Source organism: Cinclus cinclus, chromosome 15 (genome assembly GCF_963662255.1).
Source record: "Cinclus cinclus chromosome 15, bCinCin1.1, whole genome shotgun sequence".
Lineage (NCBI taxonomy): Eukaryota > Metazoa > Chordata > Aves > Passeriformes > Cinclidae > Cinclus > Cinclus cinclus.
In genome coordinates, this window is record NC_085060.1 from 16,984,877 (window position 1) to 17,007,630 (window position 22,754).

Consider the following 22,754-nt stretch of genomic DNA (forward strand, 5'->3'; position numbering starts at 1 on the left):
TTATCCCATGTTTCCAAGTAGTACTTGGCTTCTCAATCAACATGGGTGTTAAGACAAATGACAGAAGGAGCTGTTTTGGTAGCAGCCAGATTTTAAGATGAAGTGACAATGGAGAAGACTCCAAAGTAAAAATCCCAATCTACCCAGTAGCAGGAGGGGAAGAACAGGACCTGAAAACACTGTGACAACAGAGTTGCTTACAGCAAAGGGCAAGAGGACATCACTGCTCCTTTCCTGTGTAAGCTTCTCACCTATCAAACTGTGCATTTCCAGAGATTTCTTTGCTATAAACACCAAAGCAAGGGGAAATAAGCCTCCAAGAGGAACAGATATTAGAGATCCAGCATTATGCTTTCTGATTCTTCACTCACATGCTGATTTTTGTTGAGCTCATTCAAGCATAGCTTTCAGCAACAGGCTGTGCAACACTCCAATGAGAAACTTTACACTTTACCTTTTTTCTTGTCAAAGATAAAATTGACTGTAGTAGTACTTTTTTTGTGTCTTTGCTATTCTCGCAACATGAAGCTGCTTGAAATTTGCTCCCTGCTAAGGCAGATGTAGCTCTGTAGAACAAGAGGAAGCAGCTAGAGTTGGTGATTCTGAAGTTTTCTTCTGAAGCATAGCTCTGATTCTGCACGTGTGAGTAATATGGACAAGCATCTTCCAATCCAATATTTAAAATTGTTAAGGCTAAGATAACTGTCTGTGAAGACATGGCATTTGTATGGCTAGTTCTTACATGTTCCACCAGCAAGATATATGTTAAAAGGAATGGGAGCGCTTGAATGAGACCAATTCAGGCTCATTTGTTTTTGTCACACATACACGTATGGGTCAGTGGTTAGTGATTCATTTTTGAGGAAATGACTGGTAAATACCAGTCCAAATTTCTGGAGGAAATGGTAGATAGAGGGCAAGACAGTAATTTCTCATGTATTACAGGGCTGTAAAAGCATGTTAATGTTCGGGGGACTTTGAGAGCTGGAACAAAGAATGTCACAAATGGGATAATACTTGTGTTTGTTTTATTAATAGGCAAATACTGAAAGCATTCTAGAAATCTATCAAATAACTCTACAGGAAGCTTAAAACTAGTCTGAAAAAACACTCAGCTTTGCTTTCATTTCCTATTAGTCATTGCGAGAACTGTCTTCCGAGATACTGGAGGTATTATCATGGTTGACTACATTACACTTAAAACCCTCAGGGCAGCACTACACTTACCTGTGCATAACCTGCAATCAAGTATGAAAAATAAATATTAAGGCACATTTTGGAATCCCTGAGGCCTTGTTTGAGTGGCTTATGCTGTCGACTTTGGTTTATATCATGCTTTAAATTTGGCAGACATATCAACAGCAACGGATACTTTATTTTCGGTTCAGACAAACCATTTTGTTTCAGTATGGCTGGGAAAAGCCCCGAACTGCATGGCAGTACAGATTGCAGGTTGAGCTTTTTTTTCCTTCATAGAGCAATGTGAAACATTTCTATTTCAGGTCTTGCATAGACCACAGACTCTGCTCTTCATTTACAACATGGTACAAACAAGTGATTAGAAGCAGAAGTGGAGAAAGACCACAGTAAATTGCTTTTGCCTTTTTATATAGTGACCCATGGCTGTGGTCAGGAGAAAACAATATTCTCTAAAGAAATCTACAGTCTATTTCTCTGTTTTACATACTGAAACAGTGCAGGGCACTGTGGGAATTGTAAAACAAGGCATGTGGAGTTAAATAAAGTTAGGCAGTGCCATAATGTATATGCTCAGGTGGTAATCATCAATCTGACATTTACTGCTGCCATGGCTGTGTGGTTTTTCATTAGGACACAACTGCCCACAGTGTAGCTGGAAGCCTGGATAGCTCTGGCTTGTATTAAAGGATAACTCCCAAGAACCTGAGGGAGGTTTTATCGAGATCAGTGCCTGGCCTCACTCTCCTCTTACGCCCAGTAAGTCTGACACATAACAGACATTCCTATTATCAGTGTAGGATAAGATTTAGGCTTGATCTCATTTAAATTTTATCAGCGTGGCTGTTGATCAGCTGTTGTTATTCACACATCTCTCCCAGTCCTAGAGTTGTCTCTTTAACTGCTGTTGTATTGATGCCAGGGTATGCCAGTAGAAACATTTTATACCTGTGTAATTGGATCTACACTAAAGTGATTGAAATAATGATAAAACCAAAAGCTGGTCTTGTCTGTGCAGGGAGTTTTATGACAGAAATCTGTCTCTATAGGCAGGGGCTCTGGCTACAAGTGACTACAAGGTCAAAGCATGGAGGCACAGCATCAGCTAATCCATGGCAGCTCCTCCCCGTGTGCCCAGCCCCTGGGGACACAGGACAGGACAGTGTTGCCAAGTTTAAGGTGATGGAGTCACCTGGCTCTTGCCAGGGGCACAGGGCACTGACTTGGCCACCAGCTCGGGTCAGATGGTGGATTAACTTGTTAAGCTTCAATAACTTGTGAGTGACTCTGAGTCCCCTCTTTGTGTTTCCAGCAATTCTAGTCAACGTGTGGAAATGCTGTGAAGGAGGAACAGCTTTTTTTTCTAGTTGGCCTTACCCTGCCTTTTCATTAATTTGAGGCACACAGAGAAAACTTATCAAAACCATGGCAGTGACTTCTGTTCAGTGCCTCTCTTCTCTGCAAAATTAATGTAAAGAACACAAACATAAAAATGTATTCCTGACAAAGAATCCAAAATAAGTGTTCAAGATAGCAAAAGTTCAGTAACTGAAATAGTGGTGCTCAGAACAAATACAGTAATAAAGATCCCAGCTACCTGGAGGAGACAGGCACCCTAACCCCTAAACCTAACACCGAGTTCTTTATTTGATGATCTTGAGAATGATAATGATGATAACAAGGAAGATGAGGATAAATATCTCTGGATTATTATAAAATTTTATTCATGAAGATTAACTTTGAAACAGAAGAAGAGGCAATTTTTCGGGGTTGTACCCAAGATACCTTCTTGGTCTGGACACAGAGCCTGGCTCCTGCCTTATCAGACAATAAAATTATTCTTCCTCTCAAATTATGACCCAATATATGATACATATTATTGGATATATATTATTTTATATTATTGGATCAATTATGTTCCTTCAACAATATAAAACTAATATAAACATATATAAATTAATAATAAACAAATATATAAACATAATAAACGCACATAAACATATATACAATTATAAATGTTTTAGAGTACTTAGATTGATCAAACTTCACAGTGCAACACAAAGGTTTAGTTTGGTTCATGAATTTATATGCTACAGAAAAATGAAAATATTTACAAAAATGTTAATTACATAATTTGTGATCATACCCTGAAAGGTGTGGTCTTGAAAACTCATTTGCTCCTACATGATTTTAAAATGTTTCCAGAGAACACAAGTAATAATATATTAGCAAAAACGTAGCAGCATATAATGCTGCAGAAGTATGTTGTCTAGGATTGCATGCTTTAAATGCATAAAGATTTACTGGACTTGGATCATGTATGGGACTAACACTTTTTCGCCAGACTCTGGATTTCTAATTTCTTTACCAAACAATTTTGAACAACTGTGATGATTTATCCTGGCCCTCCGTAGTTCTGTTTTCATTTTTTAGTTCAGTTTCAGAGGAAGTTCGAGAAATTTAGGGTGCATTCGTGTCCAAGTATTGCAATTTATACCAATACAGTTAAAATGTCAAAACATAATGTTCATTGATTAATATTAGTTTAAAAACAATTTTAAGAGTTCAGTAGGATGAAATCTCACTCACATAAATCCTCTTTGCACCGGCTCAACCACAGCTTTATTACCATGACCAAAGCCATCACTGCCATAGTAGTGCAACCAATTGCATCTATTTTTAAACTGAATATCTAAGACACTTAAGAAAATGTCACCTGTAATTTTTGGTCTCACACTCTTTTCAAATAACAGGCATAAGTAACCATCTTTTGAAGCAAGCTCTGCCTCACCACTAAGTACCACAACTACAAAGTTGCTTGCTCCTTTAAATTATAATTATGATGACACTCTGGAACAGGGTGCACACTAATTTCACTGGATAAATGGGAATTTGAGACCTCTAGGCTACATCCATAGCTGCTAGTTATGAAAAGTAATGATCATGCATTGCAAAAAAACAACAACATATTTTGTTGTCAATTGTCTTACTATGCATCAAATGCATTATCTGCAAACTGTCACGGTCCAGTTCTGTGTATTATTTCACTGTATTTCAATATTACTGGGAGTAAGCATAAGAACAATATTTAATCTGTTTCGTTTTCTCTTCAAATTCTTCAGTCTGAGAAATTATGGGAGCTAACAACTTGGTTTCAACATAGAAATGATTTTGGCCAGCAAGTTTTTCTTTTTTTTTTTTCTTTTTTTTTTTTTTTACCCCAACAAGGATTTCCTTTAGCAACAACAACAAAAAGAAATGCTGTATAAAACTTGAATAAAATGAATTATTTTCTACTGCACTGAAATCTGGATTTTGAACCCAAAAACAAAGGAGACCTGGGCTAAGCTGAACTAGATGCCGGTACTCTAAGTCTTGACAAAACTGACTGATCAATGTCTTTTAAGCTGCTTTTTTACCTTTTTCTCTCGCAGCTTGCTCTAAAATCCCTGTGAGTATATAACCAGCATTGCCTTTTTGCCTTTTGGACGCTAATGGAGAGATATCTTAATTTGAAGCCTTCTGAGGGACGTTTCCCTGGGTGCTTCGTTGAGGCTGTTACGTGAGATCAGGCTTAAAGCAGCCTCCCAAATAATCAGTAACTAGGCAGCGAAATTAAGCTGTAGAGATGAAAAATACCGCATGGTTTTGTTTTTATTTGGTTTTTTTTTTTTTTTTTTCCGTGTTCAAAGCAATAAGGAGCCTTTTTTTGTGATTTTAAATTGCGGAGCTGTCGGAGGCCGTGAGGGAGTAGCGCTGCCTGGGGCGCCCTCTAGCGGCGCTGCTGTGGGAAATGCAGCCCGCTCCGGGAGCAGGCCGCGGTCCCGCACTAAAGAAAGGTTTTATAAAAACAGCCGCATTCAACAGCTTTGGTGAGCGCTGCGGTAAGATACTGTAGAGCTAACGCCGTTTTGAGAAATAGGTGAAGCATTTTCTGATTCCAGGAGCCTTCCTTCCTTCTTCATTGAGAACCCTGATGAGCTGTGGTCAGGAACCTTAACAGCAGGTATAATTGTGATGGAAAAACAAAACAAAACAAACAAACAAACAACAAAATAAAACAAACAAACAAAAAACCACCAAAAAACACCTACATGCACTTCTAGACTTCGATTGGAAAAAAAATAAAAAATTCAGGAAGTAGATTTAAGAGTCCCTACACAATAGCCAAAGTTGGACTGAGTGGATGTAACGCCCGAGGATGCCGACCCAAACCCAGCTAAGACTGACACCTTGGTCTGTGCTGATACTCCCTGTTCTTCTCAACAAACCGTTCCACGGTCCTGCTGTGCAAGGAGGGTCTGGAATGTTGCGTGCCCCTGTGAAAACCTTAATCCTGAGCGTTCTGTTATCTAAATTGAAGGGAAGGAATCCACATCCCTGCGGCACGCATTTCTGCGTGACTCGTTCAGTTCAAAACAATCCCAAGCATTTTTAAATGAACGCCTTCCATCACTGGTGAAATACAGCAATCCCTGGAATGGGAATTACTGAGCCCTTGGCAACATTACATAGCTAGAAGCATCCATGCCCATTCTCTGCTATTTACATTGCCCCTGCAGCAGATGTTTGTTCAGCAAGTCCTGTCTTGTAGTTGCAGTGAATGAAGAAAGTCCTTGATGGGGTTCAGGTAAGTGTTCTGTCTCAGAAACTGTTTTGAAAAACAATGCTTTCATTCTCTAGCCCATGAAGGAGTCAGTTCTTCAAAGTTAGGGTCAAAGAATTGTGAGACTATGGACATGAGTTCCTCTGTTTCTCTGGTGAGCAGTTTTGGTACTAGGATTGCAGAGCATGGAAAGCCAGGGAACGTAATTTCCTGCAAATCACACATCAGACTCATTTCTCTGGTATGATATGGCCACCAATACCATTTGTATTAAGGTGATATCAAAAAGGATCCTAAAACATATCCTGTTACTAAAGAGTTATGTTCATCCCTTTTGCGGAACACAATATACTCAACATGCTAAGAAATCCAGGTCTGATGATTATTGAAAAGAACTTTATTTCAACAGGTCTTTGCTCTCTCAGCATGACAATACAAGGAGATCTAGGCCTGCAACATACTCACAAAATCAATTCCATTTTTGAATGTGAAAATGTTGAGCTATACCAAACAACATCTGCATATGTTTTCATTAAAACATAATTTGAGCAATATTTAAAATATTTCAATTGCTGACATATTACTTTTCACATTAAACAAGACTTGCCAAAAGCTGGATTGAAGAGAGAAGCCTGGTAGAAAAGAAAGATGGGTCTTCCAACATCCAGATTAGTACCTGATTTACTGTACCCCTGTTGTTCTCCAGCTTCAGGTATGGTCAGTGTAGATATCCACCTGCTTTGTTATTGCCCTGCACAGTCACAAGGAGAAAAATTATGTACCTTGGCATGGGCACTTCTGTCACTTCTCCAGAAGAAACAGCTCTTTTCTACCCTGCTGGTCATAAATTCAAAATCTCCATCATGACTCTGATTATTCTTTAATTGCACGCACAATTCAGCTGAATGAAGAATGAATAAAAAAGTATTTATTTAAACCAACCAAAATCTGGAGCCCCATAATGAATATTAAATAGTATTCAATAATCTTTATATGTTAAAATAGGTTAAACAAGCCTCTACAGTAAGGAGGGGGAGAAAAAAAAGGATGTGACTTTTCTTGCTAGTAAGTAAAATATCCTGCAAAATATCCTGAAGGCTTATTTTTTCGTGTAGAGGAAATCACTTGTAATTACATTAAGTTGGAAGGAAATTTATTTTTATTGTGGCAGGTAACAGAATAGCCTTTTAGTATCTTTTGTTTGAAATATTTGAATAGATATGCAATCCTGTTAGTGTGCATCATTCTGAAATGTATAGCTTTCCAATGGAAGCTAATTTAAAATAATGAAAAAAATATTGTTTATTCTAGCATTTTTGCATGTCTAGACTGCTTCTTAAACACAAGCTGTGCTGTAAAGTACAGCTAAAGACACAATATATTTCAGCTTTCTTAGTTTGTTTCTATTTTGCAAGACATAAATCCCCAGACACTCTTAAAGATGCAAGGAACAGCACAGTGCAACTTGTTACATTTACAAAATGTATTTAAATGAACAGTTTCTGCAGATTCCTATTACTCAGTTTGCTGTTATCAAGGACAGGTATTTCATTAATTCCTAGCTGGAAGACTCGGTCTGATTTTGATCTTATTTGAGTCATTTTAAGCTGCCACCTGTATTGTCATGGATATCACTGCTGCTGGCTCCAGCAGGGACCACAGTTCCCCCTGTCCTGCCTGGCACAGCCCCTGCCAAAGCCCTGCCCTTTGGGTGTGAGTGCAGCAACTCTCAAAGCAGAGCATAAAAATTAATGTGTTTTATACATAATTCATGGCATTTAAGAAACATTGTCACTTGACAGCTGAGTTGATAATAAAATTAGTTTGTTCTACCTCCCGCTGTTAAGTACGAGACTTCCAGAGCTCTGTGTTTTAATGGTTCTGGAAACACCTCTGTGAGATGATAGCCACCACTGGTGCCTGGCTCTGCCTCAAAAATCGGAGATAATGCAGTCTAAACTTCCTCCCTATCAGCAATAGGTGCATGATGTCTCCAGTCCTGGAATGAAAGGAGTAGAGAGCATATAGACATGTGACAATTGTTCATCTCGATTTGTGGCTGAAGGGTGTCTTTTTTTATACATCTGTGTCATTTCTACTTATTGTTGTGTATGACATACAGTGATTTGACCTGATGCTATGCCAGTTTCTTGGCCAAAATAAAATATTTCCACAAATCATTTAGTAAAAACATCAGCCACTGTAATCATAGAGCACTGCAAAGGGTTGGACTCTGAGACACCCAGACCCACTGTTTGTGTTGTTAGGAAATCCAAATACAGGATCAACTGGCATTGTTGCAATGGTGCAATGGAGACAAACATTTCTCCCAGAAAAGGTAAAACTTGGGAATTTCCATTATTGAGAAGCAGAAGTAAAATCCTGGGTAGTGCTCAAAAACCCGAGTAGGATTTATTTTACATTTCCACTAAATGGAGAGGAGAAAAAAAGGAGGGAAAGAAACTGTTGCTCACATAAGTGTATGGAGAATAAAAGTCATAGTTGGGACTGAGGAAAAATCCTAGCAAAAGGTGTGGTATGATGTGGTTCCAATTTGTTCTCTGAGTTTTCCTGTTGTTCTGACAGCATGGAAGAAATAAAGCAGAACTCTGTGAGGCCTTCAGCAGAGGAAGACCTCCAACCTTATCTGTCAGGCTGGTGAAAGTAGTTCCTTTTTGTTCCCTGCTCCAATCTTCACAAGCCCCCATCCCCAGCACCAAAGGGAAGGCTTGTGTCTCTTATTTTCTTGCATAGAGACGTAAAAGTGAATTACAATCTTTTTCTGTAGCTGTCATCATGTGGCCTCTCAATGACTTATCTGGCGACCAAAGTAAGGCTACTCAAGCAATATATTTTATGTGACCTTTGCAAAAATGCTGAGAATTTGTCCTACAGGCAGTGCATTTTTATTAACAGATTTTTCCATGACTCTAAAGCCAGGAGTTGTATAATACCTGTAAGACTCTTACATTTTGAGAAGTTAATAAAAAAACCTGGCATCTGTGGGATGAAGAATCACAATAATTGCAATCAGGGGAAGGCAGGGGCAGCCACTGCTCTGCAGGGCAGCAGCTCCCTGAAAGGCACGTGGCCCCAAAGTCTCAGGGACCTGCTAGGACACAAATTGCTCTTAATCAGCGACGGTGCTTACAGCATCCTGAGGAACGAGCTGAAGGTGCTCTATGGAAACCACAGTTCTGAGAGTTTGTCTGCTAAGTGCAAGTTTTAGAAAGGAAGCAAGCTTGACCTTCACAGTATGCAAAACTTTGGCTCTGGTCCTAGCTCTTTTCACATGTGAATAGTTCCTGTGGGGACTCTTCGTGTGCTCAGAGTAACAAACAATTTCAGGATTTAAACATTCATCAGAATCAAGGGTAGCAGCAATACCTCAATACCTTGTGATGAACAGAAGTATTTTGTTCGTAGCATTTTCTTCATGGACAGAGTTAGTCTGACTCAAACTCATCAGTTTTGTGAAGTAGCTGTTCTGGTTTATAAAGGATTCTTGCCCTTTTCCAGGGTTTCTCCCCAATATCTGTTAAATAAGCTACCTACTTTTTTTTTTTTTTTTTTTAACTGAATTTGACTTCTGACTGTACAATTCAAACACAATTGAGACAAAATGCTGGATCCATTGTAGCTTAGACAGCCCTTTGTAAAGCCAGACAGGTCATCCCCTCCAAGACATGCCCCTCACTTTCCTTTCTGGACTGGTTTATGCTATCACAGCTGATTGCTCTTGTACAGGACAAACCATCCTGAAGGTCATTTGTGTCCTAGCAATCCACAGAAATTCCTTACCCAATTACATCTTCTTAGGTGTAAAAACACAGTTGTTCATTATGGACTTTGCTATTTTAGAAGTCCTCTGTAACAGCAGCTTGGTGAAATGGGTACTAACGGGATTGATAGCCAGTCCTCATTTGTATGTCACCGTCATGATGTAAACCAAACACACAGAGCTGCACTCTGCTTTCTATTTTTTATCCCTTTGTAGTTTCCGTATATCCCATTTTATTACAAAATGTTCAGGAACGTTGATAAATAAGTCTCCCTGACTGGTAGGTGTTCTCTCAGCAGTGTGGGGCACAGGAGCCAGAAGACAAACTCTAATTTGTGGGTAATGTTCTCTTTGTACATAACGAGGCACCTCTGCCACCTGTATGTATGTGGGGCAAGAATAATGAAGTAACAACTTCACTAAATTCACAGAATTTAGCACCCGGTAGAGTAAAATACAATGGACATTTGGTTAGAGTCAGGCGACTGAAATATGATATGGAAATATGACCTAGAAGAAAAGGCATTACATCTGTTCTGGAGTATCTCAGAGTGGTTAATGGCCATGCAATTGTTCATTCTGAGCCCATATTCAAAAAATCTCATTGAATATATGAGCTAACAGGTAAGATGGAGACAATTCACTGAATGACTGGGGATTTTCAGAAGCTGGTTTTAGAACTTGTTCATCCTCTCATTTATATACCTTTATTTCAGAGAAATTCTGGCATTTAAACTATACTTAGCAATAAAAGTGAGGTATCACCTACACCTTGCTACAGTGAAGAAGGTAAAATAAGGCTTTCACAGGCATTTTCATACTATTTAAAGAAGAACACAAGAAAAATGTGTGCTGTTAGATAAGTGCAATGTCTTCTCTTCATCGGAAGAGTTTAAAACTGTCTTGTCACCCAAGTACAGAAAAAATGCTCATTTATTAACAAATAATTATTGTGTTCACTGAGAAGTGCCTACTGCAGGCATCTGGCAAGATACTGCAAATAATACAAGATACTCAAATTATTAAAATCAACACCACAAATTAACTACTAATTAAACTGTATTTTCACGCAAGCTGAACTCACCACCACAACCTCACTGAGCATCACTGATCCCTGGCGACAGGCTGAAGTGATTTCACACAGCCACCCCCGGGAGACCCCCCCCGACCCCAGCGCTGCCCCTCCCGGGGAGCGGGGTCCGGCTCGGGCAGGACAGCCAGGCCCGATGGACACTGGAAGGCGCCCGGGGCCACCCGAGGCCGGGGCTGCTCCCCTCGGCAGCGGGTCCCCGCCGGAGGCTGCGGCACGACGCCCCCGCCTCAGTCGTGGTTTCCCGCACCCCCGAGCTCGGGTCCTAAAAAGAAGCCGCTGAAATGTGCGGGACGCCCGCTCCACCCGCGACCCGGATATCCAACAACCCCCGAGCCCGGGCACCCAAAACCCCCGAGCCCGGGCACCCAACACGCGCAAAGCCCGACACCCAGCATCCTCCGAACCCCGGCAGCCAACACCCCCGAACCCCGGCACCCAACACTCCCTAGCCCGGCACCCAGCATCCTCCGAGCCCGGGCAGCCAGCACCCCCGAGCCCGGGCAGCCAACACCCCCGAGCCCAGGCAAGCAGCCCCGCCGCCGGGAAGGTTCCGCTCAGCCCCGGGCGCTGTCCCCCCGGCACCCGTTCCGCAGCGGGAGCGCGGCTCGGCCGGCGGCGGCTCCGCTGCCATCCCGGGCTGCGGCGAGGGCGGTCGGAGCGGGCACCGCCGCACTGACGGGCTTGGAGGGCGGGCGGCGGAGCCGGGGGCGCCAGCTCTTCCGCGGGCAGGGGCGCTCTCCCAGCCGTGGCGAGGCCGAGGGGCGATCGCTCGTATCACCCCTTGCTCCCCCGCCGCGGCACCGGTGCGGGCGGGGAGCCCGGCGGAAGGAGGCAGGAGCGCCGAGCTGCCCGGCCGCCCCGGGCTGCGAGCGCCGCACCCCGCTCCGGTCCCGTTCCGGCTCCGAGTGCCGGTTCTCCCCGCTTCCCCCTGTCTGGGAGCCGCCCGCCGGGCAGTACCGGAGGGCGGGAGGCGCCGGCGGGGACTGGGGCCGCCCCCCCCCCGGCGAGGAGGCAGAGCGGCCACACCGCCGCTTTCGGGGGATTCTCCGAGAGGAGCGGGCAGGGCGGCTCCGGGAGGGGGAACCCCCCTCGGCCCGGCTATTCGCGTCCCCGGCGTCGCTCCTCCTCCTGGCGCTGATGTCAGCCGCGGGGAGGGCCGGCTGGCAGCGGCAGAGCGGGGCGCGGGCGGCCGCGGCAGAGCCGAGCCGGAGCCGCCGCCGCCGCCGCCGGGACAGCGCGGGCTCCGGGGCGCCGCCGGCAGCGCAGCCCGCGCCCCCAGGGCCAGCCGGGCCAGCACCGGGCGAGCCCCGCCGGGGGCCGGGCGAGCGCCCAGCGGCGGCGGCTGCCCCGCGGGGGGACCCGGCTCTCCGGTGTCCGCAGCCGCCCGGCGAGGGAAGGGCTGCCGGGCTGCGCTGCGGAGCCGCACCGAGTTCAGAGGCTCTCCGCGCAACTTGGGTTACGCGGCCGGACCTCTGCGGACTGGTGCGGGGCTTCCAAGGCGCGATTGCCTTTGCATCGTCTCGCGGCTGCAAAAGCAGATAATTGACTTAACCCAAGAGAAATAAAACAAACTCAGGCTACCTAAAAGTTAGGATACCTTTTTCCACCCGCCCCCCCGTTTCTTTTGCAATTTTATTTCCTATGTGGAAGTCGCGTGTGATTCGTGCTCGGCACACTGCATGGGAAGAAGCGGCTGGTGCTTTGGATCGAGGATTTGCTGTTGCAAAGCGGTCTAACTTCCATGCAGTGGGGCAGCTTTCACTACTCTAAACGCCTTGATGATGTGCTGAGGAGCCCATGTAGATTGGCATCTTGTGCAGAGAAGGCACTTAAGGTAAGAAGGGGGCTTGGGGAAAAGGGGGATTTTTGTAATCCTTTTATATAATATCTTTTGTCCAGCATCCCCCCACCCTTGGAAGCAGAGCCTCAGCGGTTCACCCAGAACAGTGTGGTTAGGCTGGAACCCAGCAAGTAAAATGAAAGTCCGCTCCTGTGAAAAGTATAGGGAGCTCACAAGTGATTGCAAAAGCCGTATTTATTTTTAGTCTGGTAGCACAGCACGGTGAGGATGTGTGCTCACAGCGCGGACAGTGAGCAACTCGCCTAGCTCAGGAATGAGGAGATCCACGGGCTCAGTCTCTGATGGGCAGTTTGCATTGGCTGCTGCATTTTGTTGAATGTGTACCCCCCGCTACCTCCCTACAGCATCCCATCAGCCTGTTTGATTTGATATTTTGTTTTTGCAGATACAGTGCCCACTATTAATGAGAGGGGGTGAGGGATGCAAAAAAAAAAAAAAATCAAAAACCAAAAAACCCAAACATATGGAACATTTTATTGATGTGATCATAGTCCTATAATGGAGATTGCATTAAATGAGGATTGCATCAAAATGCCAGGCTGCTGTGAGAGCACAGAAAGCAAAAACTGTGCTGGATTGTAAATGAAGTTCTTTGATTGAAGGATTTTCTTGAACCACGAAGGGATGTCTGTAAGCTTAAAGTTGCTGTGTATGTGGAGTACTGGAATGGGATGAGAACCAGATGAAGCTGAAATGTGTTTTAATTGACTCAGGCTCTGGATACAGTTAGAATTGGTTAGAGGCATTGCAGTGATGCCCAGTGAATTCTTGGTTTCAGCTATGGAGACCACAGAAAGGCGAGGAGAGAGCAGAACACAGAAAGACAAGGAGAGAATGTGATCGTGTGGGGAAGGACGGATGGTTCGTTTCTGACTTTTGCCATCGTGGTACAGATCTTGCAGCCTGCTGGCTACAGGCAGAAACCTTGCAGGCGATGTGAAAGGCAAAGGATTTGCCTCACTCTCCTTTTGCAGCCTGGGTGTAGTTGCCTGTAAAGTAGCAGCGAGGTGCATGGGAAGAGGCAAGCAGGGACCTATTTGCCCTTCTCGGACACTGAAGGAAACTGAGGCTGGGAGAGATGCAGTCGGCTCAGCTGAACCTGCCTTTCTGAGCTCGAATTGATAATACATGTTGAGTAATTGTTGCTGCTTATCTCAATCGGCAGAGGAGGGGAGAAGATGCTCAAGTTTATTGAACCAAAGCAGAGCTGAGGACAGTAGATATTATCAGCTCACCCTTGCATTCTTTTTGTGCTCAGTTGTGTTCCGTAGAGAACTGAGCCACAAAGAGCACCTTCTTCAAGCCTTACTAAAAGGAAGCCTAAAGACAACAAAAAGATTAAGTGAAAGATAAATTGAAACTTTTTGCTTGTCTGCAGTGGAAGTAGCATTGATCTGCCAGATTGCACAGGTCAAAAGAGGTAAGATAAGGAACAAAGATATTTATTTATTTACTAACATTCCCATACACACAAACAAAGTTGGCGCACAGAGAACATCCCAAAGCTCGATGCACCATGGCTGAGCACCACCTAAGAAACAACTGATGTAAACAGCATAGAAATTCATTTAAGAATCCTCAGCAGTACCTATCTGTAACTGCAAAAGAGTTGGTTAAATGCTAATTTACAAACCAACCCTGAATAGCTGATTTTCTCAGAAGAAATTTGTTTTCCCATTTGCGTGTAGAATCTCAGGTAACATTTCCAGAACTCAGTCTCTCTCTTGCTGTGTATTTGGCAGAAAGTTGAGACGGAAATACTTATTTTAAATAAAATGAAGAAAACAGTATAAGCACACTGAATTCCTCTTAAGCATTTTATTTTGGCAAAAGACAACTTTTCATGAATTGTAAGAGATAGGTTTAGAATATTCATGGCTTAACTCCAGGGAGCTTAGTGTTAGCTCAGTAGGCAGAAGGTTCTTCCTCTAAAGAGGTATCTGGAAAAGACATGTTTAAATTTCAAGCCATATTCAATAGAAACTGTTGCTTTTCACATTTTAAAATATTTTTTATGCCTCTTAGGGGAATGATGCTTAATCTGGGCAATAAAGCAAGTATTCCTAGCTTGCTTTTTTAATGGAAAGAGCAAGCAGTGTGCTCCAACTGTACTTGGGTATGTCCAATACTCCAGATTTTACTCTGTTTTTTTCTCAAATAACATCTGTGGTAGAAATTTTGTCCTTTGAAACCATGGTTATCCATGCAGATCTTGGAGTGTATTTTTGCTGTGGAAGAACTCTACTTCATGGTTGCATTGTTCGTTCTTGCAGCATTTCTTTAAATGTGAGCCTCACCATAGTTAAAGGATAATTTATATTCAGTGTGGTACTGTCTTCACAGTGGAATTGGCTTTATACATCACAGCCTCTGCAGAAAAAAAAGAGATCAAAGATCTGAACCTGCGGTCCTGTATTGCATTTGTATTCTGTGTGGACTTGAGTAATCTCATAGTGGAGCCATTCACGCTCCCACAGTTAAGAGTATGTCAGCCTTTCCATTAAAACACCCATTTGCTTAGGAATTTAACAGCTAGTTTTAAAGGACTGACTCCAAGTTTAAATTGGACACATTCATACAGTAAAAAGAAAAAACAGATATCCTAAACAATGAAGTCTAATAGCATTTGGCACTATTAAGTTGAGGTTATAGAAGGCTTAGTAGAAAACAAGACCTGTATGAAAAACTGAGAGGTTAAAAGGAGGAAAAAAATCCCCAGCAAACCTTTCAAAAGGCCCTTTTGGATCCAGGTGAGTGTTCCTACCTGGATTTTGAAGGGCCCTGTGGTTGTTAAGCAGGCAGTGGTACTTTTCTTGAAGGAGGACAGCGCTGGCTCCAAGCAGGAATTAGTCAGATCTCAGTTCAGTTTCACACACATCAGAACTAATGCCTTTGGCACTGTTCCAAGTAGTTCTTTTGAGGGTTAAGTTGCAAGAACAATAAATCCCAAACCTTGTATTGTAACCTGTGTAGTTTTGCTTTCAATGAGCCGAAGAGAACCATTTCACTTTTGAATAGTGCTGATTGTCAGACCCAGGTGCTGGAAGCCTTTGGGGTATGCTGCTGCTAGCTCTGACTTGCCAGGTTGTCCACCTGAAACAGCCAGCCCAGTAATCCTGCTTCCCATCAGCAGACTGCCAGCGGGGACAACGGTAGAACCCATTTGTCTAAAGCATTCCTGAGCCTTTTCCTGGAATTACAAAACCATATGGATCCAAGAGTACAGTTGCAAGAGCTGTGTAATGCCAATGTTCAAGGACCAGGTTCAAGACGCAGCTTCCTATATTCCAAGTATTTTCGACTTGACAAAATAAATGAGTATTGTTTGCCATTTCCATAAAAATTCTTAGGGGAGATTAATATTCTTCTGTCCCAGTTACCTCTTTCTGCAATGAGTTGCTGAGGAAATTTGTAGCAGTTGTCTTTTGCTGGTGCGGTGAAGTAGCAGTGACCATATCTGCCTTGGGTCTGTGCAAACTCATCCTCCTTGCAGATACACAGGCAGATAATACGATGTCAGGAGAAGTTAATGTGAACGTTAGAATATAGATGAAAAACACTGTGAGTTTTAGTCTGTGGACACAATCAAATCATGGTAGTTTTGACAATAAGTAAGAAACTTTGTCACAATTAAGTATTCTTTTCCTTTGAAGTCTGTTGTCATTGTGTTTAATGAAATCTTGCAATCTGTGAAAAAATTCCTAGTGGAACAGAGCCTTCCATAACTGCTTTTTGCCTTACGTACATTCTTTAACTTCTGCCACTCCTTCAGGAGTTAGTTCTACATGTTCATGTGGTGTTGAAGGTGTTGCTGTAGAGGAGTTTTGCTTGCAGGGCTGGCAGAACTCAGCCAGCTTAACAGCAAATGCTTTACTAACTTTTCAAGGAAGCTCTTTTTAAATGGTTGTTGTTTTCCTTAATTTAAGTTGCAAAGGGAACCTATGTAACCAGATCATCAAAGAACCAAATGCATTGTTAAAGAGACAAATGAATGTTGAAGTCACTGGAGACTTCCAAATTCAGTAGTGAAATTACAAGAGGTGCCCACGTCTGTAAAAGCCGTCACTGATGGGTTTAACATGGCAGCTCCCTGTGCTCAGAAACTTCTGCTTCATCTTCTTGCCAAGAGAACATCTTGCCTTGTGTTCTACTTTGATGTGATATGGTTGTTTTGGGGAAGATTTTCTTCCTCCAAGCTGGTCTAGAAATAAGATGTCACTGGTGATGTAGTCTGTTTGCATATCAGTGTTTCTCTGTTACATCCTTAAGGACATAGTTTTATTATTGTTGTAGGAATTTAATTAGTAATTATGTACGCTCAATGCTGTCTACTGAAGTAGCAGGAAATACATGCTAAAGGGGAAAAAATCCAGTATAAGTTTATAATGCTTATGCACAGCATATTTCATTTAACCAGCTGCGCTATCTTGTTAAATAAATAAATGTATATGCATGGAAATCTATGATCTGCTGGATACGTGTTCTCACGCGTGGGCACACTGCAGCCACATGCACTCATGTTTCCAGCTGTACTCCCTGGCACGAGGCACAGGCATGCCCACCCCAAGGAAAGTATGGAATTCTTGGGGGATGACTGAGCTTCAGGTTCCATAAAATGGAACATAGGGAACAGTTATAAAAAAGCCAACTGTCTCCCTCCAGCCTGTAACTCAGATTTCATTAGGTCACATTTTTTTTAATAATCCTCCCGAGAAAGGAAGTTTCATGACTGAGTTTTATCTTTGCTAATGGAAGTAATAATTTAAACCCATGTTTAGTCATTTCTATACATTCTGTGATTGCTTTTGTAGTTATAAAAGTTGGTATCTCCCTGTCTCCTGATGAGTGTGGAGCTGTGTGTCCTGACACAGTTACCTGGATCATTGCCTTTCCTTAGGGATGATGATGCTTTTCTTCCTGAAATGGAGCATAGCTTCAACAGGAGGCATCATGTCAAGTTGCAGGTTGAATTCAAAAACTGGAAAGAGATTTTCCTAGGATTTGTGTGATATTTCTGATGAAAGACCTAAACTTGTTAAATATCCAAAGAGAGCACCATAGCATTCCCTAAAGAAAAGTGCAGAGGAACTCTAGTGCTTGGAAATCCCATTAAATGGAGACTTAAAAAGAACTGTAACGTGCATTTATAACTTTGAACTCAAATGATTTAGGGCCTCAGTGTAGTAGTTTGTTTAGATTATAGTTGCTGCCAGTAATTTATAAATATATGTAGGATATAAGGATGAAACTAAAGCTATCATTAAATGGAGTAATGGCTTCACTATGTCAGTCATTTAATTGACCCTTGGAAAATGTACGTGGCAGTGTGTTGTAAATCAAAATCAGGAGTCCAATGCAACACAGTGATAATTTTGGGGATGAAAATTGGGAAAAGAATATGTAAAATTCATTTTCTGTTCATCTCCCTGCCTTGTCCTCATTTGAGGCATTCCAGAATGAATGGAGTCTAGTGGAGGGTTTTGAAATGTTTTCTGGCAATCAGGACTCTCCTCCAGGAGAGCAGTTCAGTGTTTCTCAGCTGAGTGTACAACCGGAGATCTGTTTAATGTTCATGTTCAGGAGATCTGTAATTTTATGACTTAATAAAGAAAATGTGATATATAAAGAAAATCAAGAGTTTTGCTGTCCTAGTTTGTTACAGAGGCCTGGTTCTCTGACTAAGGGGCAGCTGAATTGGCAGTTACTACATCTTTATCTTCTATGATTCCACCAGAAACTTCAGGAAAAAGTCCATATACTTCCACGTGGAAAATTGTTTATGGCATTGGTGAAATCTGAGGAGTGAAAGTTACAGAAGGGTCCTTAGATACTTGGGAAATAATGTATTTTTATTGTATGTAATCAATCTGGAAAAATTATGACTAGAAAAGTGGAACTGTCGTGAGATTTTTGGTATTGACCTATTCCCCCACCCTTTTGCATGTATAAACCCTTTAAATATATCCAGGAGAACACCATAAGCCACACTTTCTTAGCAAGAAACTCCATTAAAATCCCTCTTTAAGCAATTACAGAATGGTTGGCCATCAGCTACAGTTACTTGTCTTTTGACAATATGCTCCTTCAAATATCAGTTTGTATCTTGCACAGTTTAGATTTATCCACATAGAGAAAGAAAACCATTTTTGTGAACTGCACAGGGAGTACCCTAAAGCAGAATGCAAAGCATGTTTGAAATCAGTTCACAGAACATTAACTTAAGGTGTTTCAATCTAGAAAGGCAGAGAAAAAAGACACTTGGCATATCATTAAAAAAACAAACAAAAAAGTTGACCACTTAAAAAAAGTCGGAAATCAAAGACTTCAATGCTTTCAAAGCAATGTCTCACTCATGTGTGTGGTCAGAAGCTGCTGTGTTCTAGCTGAGGAATGAGGTGGGACGTGTTGGACGGCAGCCCTGTGAGCAGTGAGCCCTTCTGGCTGTGGCAGTGCTGAGCCATCGGCGGCACTGAGCAACCTGAGCTTGTGTTCTGAAGGGAGAGCCATTCCTGGTGCCTAAATACCAGTGACTCCCTCAAGAGTTTGGAGTGTGTTCATGGAAGCGCTTAAAAATTCCTGCTTTCTTCCATCCCTGAAAACAAAGTAAATTGAATTTCCTCGTGCTTGCTCTTTCTCACTTTTTAAATTTGACTCAACTGTCTTTGAAATAAGTTTGTTAATTGAAGCTGAAAAGTTGGTGCTTTCATGGTTGAGTTTGGGGCCAATTAGTTCTTATTTGACATTCTGTGTTTTGTGGCTCTCGTCAAATGGTTAAGCATCAACCAGTCTGTCCAGGTAAATGAGTGGAACCCTCAGCACTGGAAAAAGACATGGTTATATTTTAGGATGATCACACTAAACAAGAAATACAGTCAGAAAAAAAGATTCTTTCTACTTTCCATTAATCTAAACTTAGAGAACAAACAGAAATTAAAACACTGAAAGAAGTTTATAAACAGGAAATGAGCTGGCTGAAATTTACCTGAATTTATGATCAAATTTACTTTTATTCATAGAAACATAGATTCCTTGTAGTATCGTGGGTTAGATCTGAAATCCATTGCATGATCCATTCACTTGAAGAAAAAAGGTAAACGTGCTGGTAATTTTTTTGGACAGTCTTTTTTGTATTGTATTGCCTTCCACAGCTCACGTTCAGTAGGAGGTTCTTGACAGTATGAGTGGAATTTGGCTCCAATTCCATGTTTCAGTAATGCTCTTTGGAATTACTGGGTAGGGTACTTTTAAAATATATAAAAAAAATTAATTAACAAAGTATTATTGTTCTTTGGGGCTGCTTAGCATCATATACTGGGTCAATTGTCCTGTAGCTGCTTCCCTTAGCTATTTCTTATCTTGCTAACTTAAAGCAGGTTTCAGGTTTTGGTTATTGTTCAACATCAGTGGGAAAACACAAAACCCCAGAATATTTGCCTGATAAGTTTGATGAAGACTTTATCTGGCTTCATAAAAATGCCATTTGCTATCAGTCCCCTTAATGTCAGTGTTTGTACTTTCGTTGTAGTGTGCTTAACAAGAAAAAAGGATTTAAAAAGTAATGTCTGAATCAAAAATTGTGCAACATGCCTCTGCAAAAAATGTGGAGAGTCTCAGTTCCTTACATGTAATTCACTTTGGCAGTTACAGTACTTTTAAGCTCTATTGTATTATAAATGCTAAAAAAGCTTGAAAGAAATCATTGGAAAAAGGTTTAGAGTAAGTGATTTAGAGGAGGCTGGCAGGTGGTAGTGTGGCTACTGCAGGATTAACTAAATTCTGGAAATGCAGTCACTTCAGAGTATTGGATCCGTGTCTTGATTTAGTCATTACTGAAGCAGAAATCACTTTGCTGATCTGCTGAACTGCGAGACGGTGGCTGATGGAGATACTAATCAACCAACAGAAATTGCTTTCTGAAAGCTTTGGGATATTCCGGTGATTAAAGGGGTAACTTGGTCAGGACACCTCTTTAACTGCTGTGTCTATGGTTACATGTGCATACGATATTTATGTAAAACCGTGGCATTACAGATGGGTTTTTTTGGAAACCTCTAAGAGGAAGTGAAGTGGAAAAGATGAAATTTCAAGATACTCTTGGAAACAGCTTCAGTGTGTTACTATGGTAGTAAAACACCTGTTGCTGAGCCTCACAAAAGTTAGATGTCATTGGATATTTCTTAGTCGGCTGAGGGAATTAATATTTTTAACAGACTTTTGTGATCCATAAGACCTGTTTTAGGATGACATTCACCACTTTGTGAGCCACATTTATGACAGATTTTCCTCCTTTCCTTTTCTTTAATGCGTAGTCTTTACAACCTCAGCCATAACTGTTTTGGAGGGAGAAACGTCAAATCCTTTGTGGGTTGGCAACAGCATTTTCTTTCTCCGCTTTTGAAGATCCTACTCAGATCTGTGAAGGACCCTGGAAATGGGAGCCCTATTTGGAGTCACATATTTCTGTCAAAATGAAGAGTTTCCTGCTGTCAGAGTGATTGATTGATATCGGAGTGATTTTAGGCTGAGTTCTACATGCTAATTGCACTAGATCCTTTGCCATTTTATGTTTCCTGACTGTAAAAACTCTGTATTCATTGAGTTTCCTAGTGGCTTAAAGTGCTGCAAGCACATTAGATAATCCTGGTAGTAAACCAAAAGAAATAGTTGAAGAGGATTCTCCTTTTTGCACACTACAACAGTGTTGACTTAATTTACAGAAGTATCCTTGGAAATGTTCAAAGCTTGACCTAAGGCCCTAAGCAGCCTAATGTAACTTAGAAGCTTGAAGCAGGTTTGGCTAGACAGGCTCTCTAGAGGTCTTCCAGTCTGAACTTCCCTGTGGTTCTATAAAAAGACATTGACTCCTCTATGTAGGTCACTGCTTTTTGCCTTGTCTCGGCTGTGATTTTTTGCTCAAATTCAGGAGCTCTGTCCTTGCTGTTCTGGTTGTTGAGGTGATGGAGAGGAGAGGAGCAGGACAGGAAGAGGAACCTACTGGTGAGGAGAAGAGAGCTGTTATTTCTGTGTTGGTTCTTAGCACTGGTGGCTATTGCTATTCCTGTCTCACAATGTGCTATTTGGTGTAATTTTGGAGGCCTCCTTCAGCTGAGGTTATAGAGACAAGGCTCCCACTTCAACAAGTCATCTCTTCACTTTGTGCAGGGCCCCTTTGAATACAGGTTGAAGTACTGCTTTTGATCTGTAAAATTCTTTTTAGTTTCCTTTCTCTTTCCAAGGAAATCCTGCTGTTCGTTTTTGTTCTTCTTTAAAGGCCAACTGGAAAGCATAAGCCTCAGCTTTATTAACACAGCTGAGGGCAAGAGAACCTGAGACGGATTCTTTTCCCTTAGTCCTACAAAACCTAAGTTAGTTGACATTCAGAGCTGCAAGACAAACTTGTTAATTCATTTTTTCCTGAGGGTTTTCTGGGGTGGACACATTAGCTGGAGTGTAATTTTGTTTGTATTTGTGAAGAGTGTTCTGCTGATGCTTCGTGTTGATGGTTTATTGCTCTTGACTACAAGAGTGACTGGAGGTTGATTGGCAGATTCCCGACAGAAAAATGCAAGAAATGCAGTTTCCAAAGAGGGACTTAACAGTGTATGACTTTGAGAATACAGGAATAAAATCAGTTTGAGAAGAGACAATATTTTTATGAGCAGACATTTGACTTTTATTAAATATATTAAAAGATCCCAACAAATAACACCAAGGGTCTTAAAAATTCTCTAAAAAGGATATTTATGGTTATAGAAGTTCTAATTTATTCGTTGTTTCATCATGGAATTTTTTGTCAAAGAATGCAGTCAAACAAAAATTGTGCACTGGAAAGCAGTGATGAAGGTGCCTGAATGTGAATAAGCGTTCCATGATTTTTGTTGTTAAAGTTTCATTTCTGGTAGTTTCACTTACTTTCCATGCTGTCTGTCTAACATGATGTCATTGGTAATTTTTTATACATCTAAAAGGATCATAATACTGCCTATGCTAAATTTAGCTGAAATTTAGATTAAAAATTACTTCCGTGGGTTTGTGTTGGTTTATTTGGGCCAATTTTAACTGAAAGCTCAGCAGAATACTGCAAGTACTCATTCAGTATTTTCCATCCTTGACTCTTGCTGTACCATTTTGTTTCTGCTGTCTGCAAAAGAACATTTTCACTTAAAAATGCTTAGGTGTTACTAAATATTTCAGTAAATGTCTGCTGCATGCAATT